Consider the following 8,090-nt stretch of genomic DNA (forward strand, 5'->3'; position numbering starts at 1 on the left):
AGCCTGGGTGGTGGGGTGGCCCCCTTTTGGGGCAGTCTGTGACTTCATGGCGTAGCTGCGCACCCCGTTTCATCACATCCTAGTAGCAGAGATGTGTTTTCTTGCTCTGGCGCTGCTACAGCTTGTCCCTGAGAGCTGTGGCTGCTGCGTTGTGGCCCGCAGGACCTCCCTGCCCTGCGCCCACCTTGGCAGCCCAGCTGAGGCCACGACGCAGGCGGGGGGACTGCAGGGCGCTCCCTGGCTGCACGCCTCCGGCTTCACGGGGCTATTGGGAGCAAAACCTGGCTCTGAGCAGCCAGCCTTGCATCTGCAGGGGGAGAGGAAGGTGGTGGCATGCCAGAAGCAAGTTGCTGAGGCTTTATTTGGGAAAGGGCTGGAAAGATGCTGCTAATTGCGGCGAAGCAAGGTGTAGCTCCAGCCCACTGGTCCCCAGCAGGCAGCTTCTCTTTAATACAGCCAAAGCTCGCTGTTGTCGCTGAATTTGGCAACCGTACAGGTTCAGGTCACATCTACTGAGCTGCTCACCCATCCCTGTTCGGCCTGCGCCCTGCTAAGACATGGGAGGGAGCAGCGGGGTGTTTCCGTGAGGGCTCGATGGCTGTGGCAGTGCCGGCTCTGTGACTAGCTCAGCTGTGGGCGCCGCAAGAAGGCACAGCTCTGCCTGTAGCCACCGTGCTGTGGTAACACGTCCTGGCCCAGCAAGCCCTTAGCCCGAAACACACACACACAAGAGTTTTGAGTTCCTAGAGCGCATGGAGCAAGGCTTTGGTCAAAATGTGCCCTCTGCTGGAGGACAGCAGCTGGAGGAGGCGTTGATTGAGAGGCCGGGGAGCTTTTCTTAACCCTGCACAGCCCCTTTGAGAGCTAAAATTCATTTCTGCTGAAGGCAGCGCCCCTCAGCCTTGCCAAAACCACCTCGAGCAGGAGCCACAGCCGCAGAGCTGCCCTCCGAGGCCCTCCCTCTGTGGGCAACGCTGTCCCCGGGGCGGCTCGCGGGGCCTCCTGTCCCCTCCTGCGAAATACAGCTAAGGAGACAAGAGATTTTATTGTGTTTTATTTAGTAAAATGTTAAAATAAATAAATACAAATTGATCAGATGCTCTGTACCCCCTCCCCCCCCAAACTTTAATTTGCTAAAATCTAAACACATTTGTACCAAAACTGAAACCACAAGGGACTTGAAGGCAGCAAAGAGACTGCAGATCACTATGAGCATCAGGCTAAAAAAAAATAGAGATATTTAAAAAAAAAAAAAAAAACAGCTCACGAGTCGGTGTTCTCATTAAGTGATTCTGTGAGGACAGCGTGACCGCTCAGAAAGGGTATTTTACACCAAGGCCTGCAACGATATGAGACTGTGAGGGAGCTGGGGGCAGCGCAGGGGACAGAGCCTGCCTGCCGCCAGTGTCCCCGAGGGGAGCGTCCGGCCGGGGCTCGTGCAGGAGCAGTGCTGCGGCGGCTGCCTGCCCAGCCACGCTCACGTACCCTCACCTGCGAGCTCGGGACGAGGCATGGGTGGCCTCAGGCACCCCCTGCTCCTTGCCAGGGAGCGGAGGCTCCCAGGTGCCAGGTGAGCGTGGCGAAGGCAGCGCCTGCCGGAAGACCCGTGGCGCAGAACTGGGGGCTGTCAGCAAAAAGCGTCTGGAGCACCTCGGGAAGTGGCGGGGCTGAGACGCGGCACCTTGTGGCCCGAGCTCTGGGTCAGCCCCCAGCCTGGGCTCCCCGTCTACAGCCTGGTCTCGGGCAGGAGGACAACGCGCGGCACTGGGGCGGCGTGGCGGCAGTGACAAGTCTGCTGAGATGGTGCTGGTGCGACCACGGGAACGCGCAGCCCTCACCGGGGCCTGATTATGCTCTGATATAAGCACAGCTTCCTGCACAGCCTGCCTGCGCTGCAGAAGACACGGTGGGTGCTTGCAGACGAGAGCCGGTCAGCCCCCAGAAGACAAAATACTGCACCAGCCCTCCAGGCAAGCACCAACACTTCTCTGCGCCACGGCCCCACTGCTGTCGATGCAGCAAAGCTGTTTCCTTCCTCTGCGTGAGTTACCTTGCTCTGCAGAGCCTGAACAGGTTAGCACTAGCCAGCTTCCCCCCCCCCCGCCCCTGGTTACCTTGCTTAATGTTCATTTCATGCAGTTTGCAGCAGCGCTCCTGTACTTTGCTTCTTTGGGCCTGCTACAAGTGGCCAACAGCCCAGCTGCGCTACGAGCAGCATCGGGGTCGGGGTGGGGGGGTGGGGTGGGTGGGTCTGGAGCGAAGCAGCCATGGGGGCACAACGGCCTCTTGGTTCTGCTGGGGCTGCGCCTGGGAGCTACCTGAGCCTCAGGGCTGAGGTGGTGGCAAAAAAAAAAAAACCCTTACGGAGCCCTGGCTGCCCATCATATGTGGCATCAGCGGTGACTCAGAGACAAGGTACCTTCTGGAAGGGAGCGCTACCGGGTGAGACACCGCTCCTGGCTCTACAGTCAACCACTGTTCTGATGCCAGTGATAATTAAAGGAAGAAGTGCATGAGACTATGATTAGAAATTACACGTTAGCCCAGGACAAGCAGACACACGCCAGCACTGAGCCCTGCTCTACCTACTCTTCAGCAGTGCCTGTTCCAGCACTCGCAGCCCAGGAGAAGCCTCTCTCAGCAGCGTCAGCATTGCCATCGGCTGCTTTACGGTGGGGAAGGCGAGGTACAGAGGGATCCTTCCTGCTTTTAAGTAAGTGCCCTCCCCTCCTCAGTTTTGGTATGCCCAGCCTGCAGGGCCTAGATCTGGACCAGGAGCAAGGGTACCCTCGGCACTGAGGACCCAAAACCTAGGGTGACCACTGGGGTGGACCTGCGCAGCGCATTGCTTCGCCTCCCGCCCCAGCAACATGCATGGGGCCCTTCTGCTTGCTTGGATCCTACAGGGTGAAGAACAGAGCCAGAGGGCTCCCTGCCCTCCTGACAGCCTGTGCCAGCAGCTCTCCCAGGAGGGACCCTGTGGGCTGCTGCTTCAGGTCGCCTTGGTGCACGTGGCTCCGCAGGATCAGCTCCTGCAGGGTTACCTTACACCTACGGCATGCCCCTGTCCCACTGCACTGCTGCGCCGCTCTTCCACAAGTGTCCCGAAAGAAGCCGGATCCTAAGAAAACAGAGTGGTTTTGGCACAGAACCCCCCGATGAAGCAGGTCAGAGAGCAGGAACCTCGTGCAGATCCCCCGGGAGGCAGCTGAGAGGTACCTGACGCGCAGGTCCTGCCCGGCATTGTCCCCTCCGCACACACCGGACCCAGCACCTCTGGAGGCTGCCGCTGGTTCCAACCAGACTGACCACAATGGTTGAACTAGGAAGGTGCAGTCACGCTGCCAGTCCCCGGAATATTTCTAGCCAGGGGGAAAATTTTCACTTGGTTTGGTCCAGATCGGAGCAGGCTCTGACTGCTTGATCTGCCTTGTCCCACGTTGTAGCACGAAGTCAGACAGCGCTGTGGTCAGGATGGGATGACTTGGGCTGTAGAAGCAGAGCTGGGGGGTGTGGTGCCTGCTCCCTTCTGCACCTGCAGCCAATAACTCCCACTACAATTAGTCCTTTTGGAGTACAGATCAACCCGAGTCAGAAACCAAGGTAGGATAAGAGCCTTTTTCTCCTCATCTTTCCGCTGAATTTGCAAACCCTGTAGGTGTCTCCTCAGAACAGAGCCTTCTCTTGCTCCTCCTGGACCTTTCCTACCGTCACCTTCCCTGCTTCTCATCTGTTCCCATGCCTTCTCTGCTCTGCTTTACCCCGTGTAATCTTCCTTTCCTTTGCTCCTCCTGCCTCCTCTCATCCTTTCCTCCGTCTCCAGGCCTACACACCTCCTTCTGCCCTTGCTTCTAGGCAGAGGCCTCCTGTCTCTCCTTGGTCCCTGCGGCACCCACGGCTGGCACAGGGAGAGGAGAAGCCCCGAGTTACTGTTCTCGTGCAGTAAGCTCCAGGACAGCAATTTTCACCAGACAGAGGCTCTTGGCTTGCCTGTTTTCTGCTCACTCGTCACATAGCTGAGAAATACTGACGGACAGACCCTCACACAGGTAAGGTCTTGGTTTTTTGAAACAAGCCCACATCTTAAATTAACCTCCAGGAGAGGTTTTTGTCTTTCTATGGGTCTGTAATTACCAAGCTTACCAGCGCATGGTATAAATAATTTTCTTTATTGGCAAGTTTCAACTATGTGTTCAGCCTATACAAGACACAATGATGCAGAAAGTTCTTGTCCCAGATGAAAGATAAATGTTGGGAAACGGGAGCTAAAGGCAAAGGATAATGAGAGTCATATTTTCAAGTATTACATTCCATTCTGTAGGTGTTACAAACAGGACTGAGGCTTAAAGAAGGATCTGAGTAAGACGGCAATAACCTGGAGACAAGATGTCTGCAGCTCTTGCGTTTTCCTGATCCCACCTGATTTTAGGGCATTCCCTGGCCCAGGTCTGATCACTGAAAACAGGTATCCAATAATGTGCTGCTGTAAGGCTCGCTCACACGCATTCAGAGACCAGCACCTAGCTGGCTGTTGCAAGGCTTCTTTGGAGACATTTTGCCTTCTGAAGGACAGAAACTACAGAATCCACATGGTGCTTGGGAGTGGCCTTTGCTGAGGTAGTTTGTTGGCCAGGCACGCCTCAGTACCAAATGAATTAGCTGCAGACAAAACATCTTCCTCCTTCTCCAGGTTCCTGACTCTTCAGAAGAGTTTCTACGTGCTTGCCAGAAAACTCTGCAGGAGCCCAGCAAGGCTGAACTCGCCCTGGATCTTCAGAATCCCAAAGGAGGACAAATGGAGGTGAAGAAGGGTCAGAACAGTTCTGAAAACACACAACAAAGTCTGCCCAAAGGGGCATGCTCCACCAGGACGTATAGTATCAGTATTTCAGTGGTCATCTGAGCAGCTGACAGGGGGAAGCCCCCAGCAAAAGAGTGAATTTTGGTTTGACATCTGAATATGATCTTCTAAAAATATGTTTCATTAAAAAAGATGTATTCATCAGTGGTGGTTCAAAAGCAAAGAGGGCAGGGGCGACCCAGCTGGGAAACAAAAGGAAAGAGAAACGTGCACTGCAAATTCACAAATATTTTTCTCTGCATCCACATGAGAAGGAAATGTCAGAGGTTACTCCCTGTACTGCAGGCTGCCACAGCTTGGTGGGACTAAGAGGGAGATTTCACTCCGGGCCTCCTGAATGCTGATCATATTGCTTTTTGGGGCTGCCTCTGCAACAATACAGGGAAGAAGACGATTCGAAGCCAAGGAGGTCAGAATTAGGTACGCATTTCTAGACAGCTGGAATACAGATCTGCTTTCCCAAGCCTGGTCAGTTAGGAAGGACAAAATACAATGTGATTTTTCCCACCAACAAAACAACTAACACTCTGCCCATAAAATGATCATCGTAACAATGCTCTTTAACTTCTGGGCAGGCAGCTTTTAATCCATGTTCTCACTGACACAAACTCCCTTGCAACAAAGAACAAAATCCTGGTTTTGCTCACACAAACCGTTAGTTTATCCTACCAACATGGTAACTCCTGGCCAGCGATGTCCTCGAAGAACCACCCACGCCACTTACCCTGCCTGCCACCCATGCCTGGAGGTATTGCCTTTACTGTGTTTTGCACAGCACTAAGAACACTGCTGGCACTAAACCAAGATAACGAGAATACTAATGATAAGACTAATTCTTCTAGCCAGCTCACATGCTCCTTTTCAAACTTTGACCACAACACGCCTTCCCAGCTGTTTAAAGAACAGATTGCAAGGAGAAGGGAAAACTACTTCTGCATTTCTTACTCTATTTCTGAGCCGTTGAAGCAGCAGGATGACTTCTTAAAGCCCTTAGCACTGGGCTGAGAGCCAGGAACTCCTCTGATATGAGCTTCCTCTGTGGTCTCATCTTCTCCTCCTTTATAACAGAGATTTAAAAGCCACTTATTTCCCACTAATGACAAGCAATGACATAAGAATTAGTTATTACCTGTATGGTGGTTTGGAAGTACAAAATGCCAGTCATTATGACAGCTTCCCAAAGAGCAGAAGTTGTAATACAAACTCAGCCTATCTCAAATGCTACGTGAGAGGAAAAAAATCCAGAAGACAAGCTTGAGCTTAAAAGTTGTCAGAGTTTAAATTTCTCACTTCATTGAAACCTCTTAGGGCAGGTAGAAAAAAAAGCACATTTTCCTCTGTATTTAGCAAATGCCAATCCCCCTTCCACCCTATTGTTGCTAATTGGCAGAAATGGCTCCAATTTACTTGTGTCTGTGTAGCAGCCTCATTGCCAGTGTCAACACAGCCCTGGGAATGCTCTCTGCCCATTGACTGATAATGCTGCAGGGCCAGTAGGGAGAGTGTCCAAACAGGATCAGGGAGCAAGAAAACTACCCAGCAGCATCAAAAAGTCTAAGTTAAGGTCATTTCTCTGCTAGGTGATGATTAACGAAAGGTGTCCTTTGACAGCCTGGAACACAAAGCTGTAAGAAAAGAGATGTAAAAGTCTGTTCTCTGATTCAAGACACAACCAGATGCCTTGGAAAAGCAGTAATAGCTGTTTTAACAGCTCCTGGCTGGGAAACTGCGCTCAAATGTAAATGCAGCTACTGGTGGATTTCACTCCCATTCCTTCTCGAACTGGCAAAGAAACAGAAGGACCCTCAAGCCTTCAGGCACAGTTTGCTACCCCCAGATAGTGCAGTGCTTCCAAGAGAGCTCAGAAAATAACATTAGAGATAAGAACATGAGAACCATAAAGATACTGTCTCTTACTGGGAACGTACTTCATACTTCAGAAGATGTAAGAGTTACCCGAGTGACCAACTAGAGAACAACAACCTGGCCAAAAAGGACGTTTCTCCTGAGTACCTGGCCACTAACTGCTGGCTCATATTGTAGAGAAAGAAGGCTCATAACCACTTTGTTTTCTCTCCTCATCCCTTCAAACATATAGTCCTTTGTTTGAATGCTACGGGTCGCTGCCCTGTGGTAATGATTTCCAGTGGTAACTGGGTTGATGCAGGGACATTTTTACTTTGATCAGTTTGATTCTTGCAGCTCTGCTGGTTCCAGAACAGAATTCAAACATCAAAACCGAGAGTCGAGGTTATCACTAGTTTAGCTGGGAAGTGCACGTAAGAGTCGCTTTCCCAAGCCACGGACAAATGTGAGAACTCAGGATATCAGTTCTGAGCTCAGAGCTGAAAATAGTGCACCCTCCTATAGAAGGAAGAAAAGTCCTTAAAGGTCAGAAGGGCAACGCAAAGGAAAGGGAAGAGGACAGCGCCAAGAATCCCGCAGAAGTGTACTTGGCTGTGGCAGCAAAGGGACTCTCTCAGGCTATGTAGTGCTTGGAGTATTTGATACTTCTTGCTCAGAAACGCGTCCGTGAAATGCAAAGCTTTCTCTGTTCCACTAGGAATAGCAGCTGAACAAGTCTGCCTCGCCACCCAATGCACGCTGTCAATGGCACCACACCCTGCCTTGCATCGCCTGTGTCCAGGCTCAATTCTGCTCCCACTGAAAGCAATGGGAGTTTTGCCAGTGCTTCCAGTGGAAACAGGGTTTGCCCAAATATTTACGTGCTGTAGTAAAACTGGGCAGCTCTGGGACACAACCCGAAGTGACCAGAGTCAGCACTCTAAACTGAGATAGACCCCACAATAACAGGAGCACAAGGCAAGCTTTGCTACCTAGAGTGAAAAGATTATACGTAAGAGATGAACTTCTTAAATAAGAGGATATAACAGAAGGTGATTTCAGTTCAACAAACTCACTGTCTTTCGTTCTCAAGCTCTAATCAGTCCATATCACGAAAGTACTAAAGCACACTGCCAATGCTTTTCTCTGGGTTACAAGCACGTGAAAGAATGGGGGAGATATGGTAACAGCAGAGACAAGCCTGGCGGATCCTCCAAGTGGGGTGAGATCCAACACGGTAGGATTTGATTCTCAGTAGAGTTTAGCCAGTAGCATGTATGGTATAATCTATGGAAGCTGTCCCATTGGATCTTAAAACACAAACACAGCAGAATGTCGTCATAAGTAAGCAAAGTCTGTGTTAAAAAATTCTAGGTACACAGCA

Source organism: Anser brachyrhynchus (genome assembly GCF_964034855.1).
Source record: "Anser brachyrhynchus genome assembly, chromosome: 5".
In the NCBI taxonomy this organism is placed as follows: Eukaryota; Metazoa; Chordata; class Aves; order Anseriformes; family Anatidae; genus Anser; species Anser brachyrhynchus.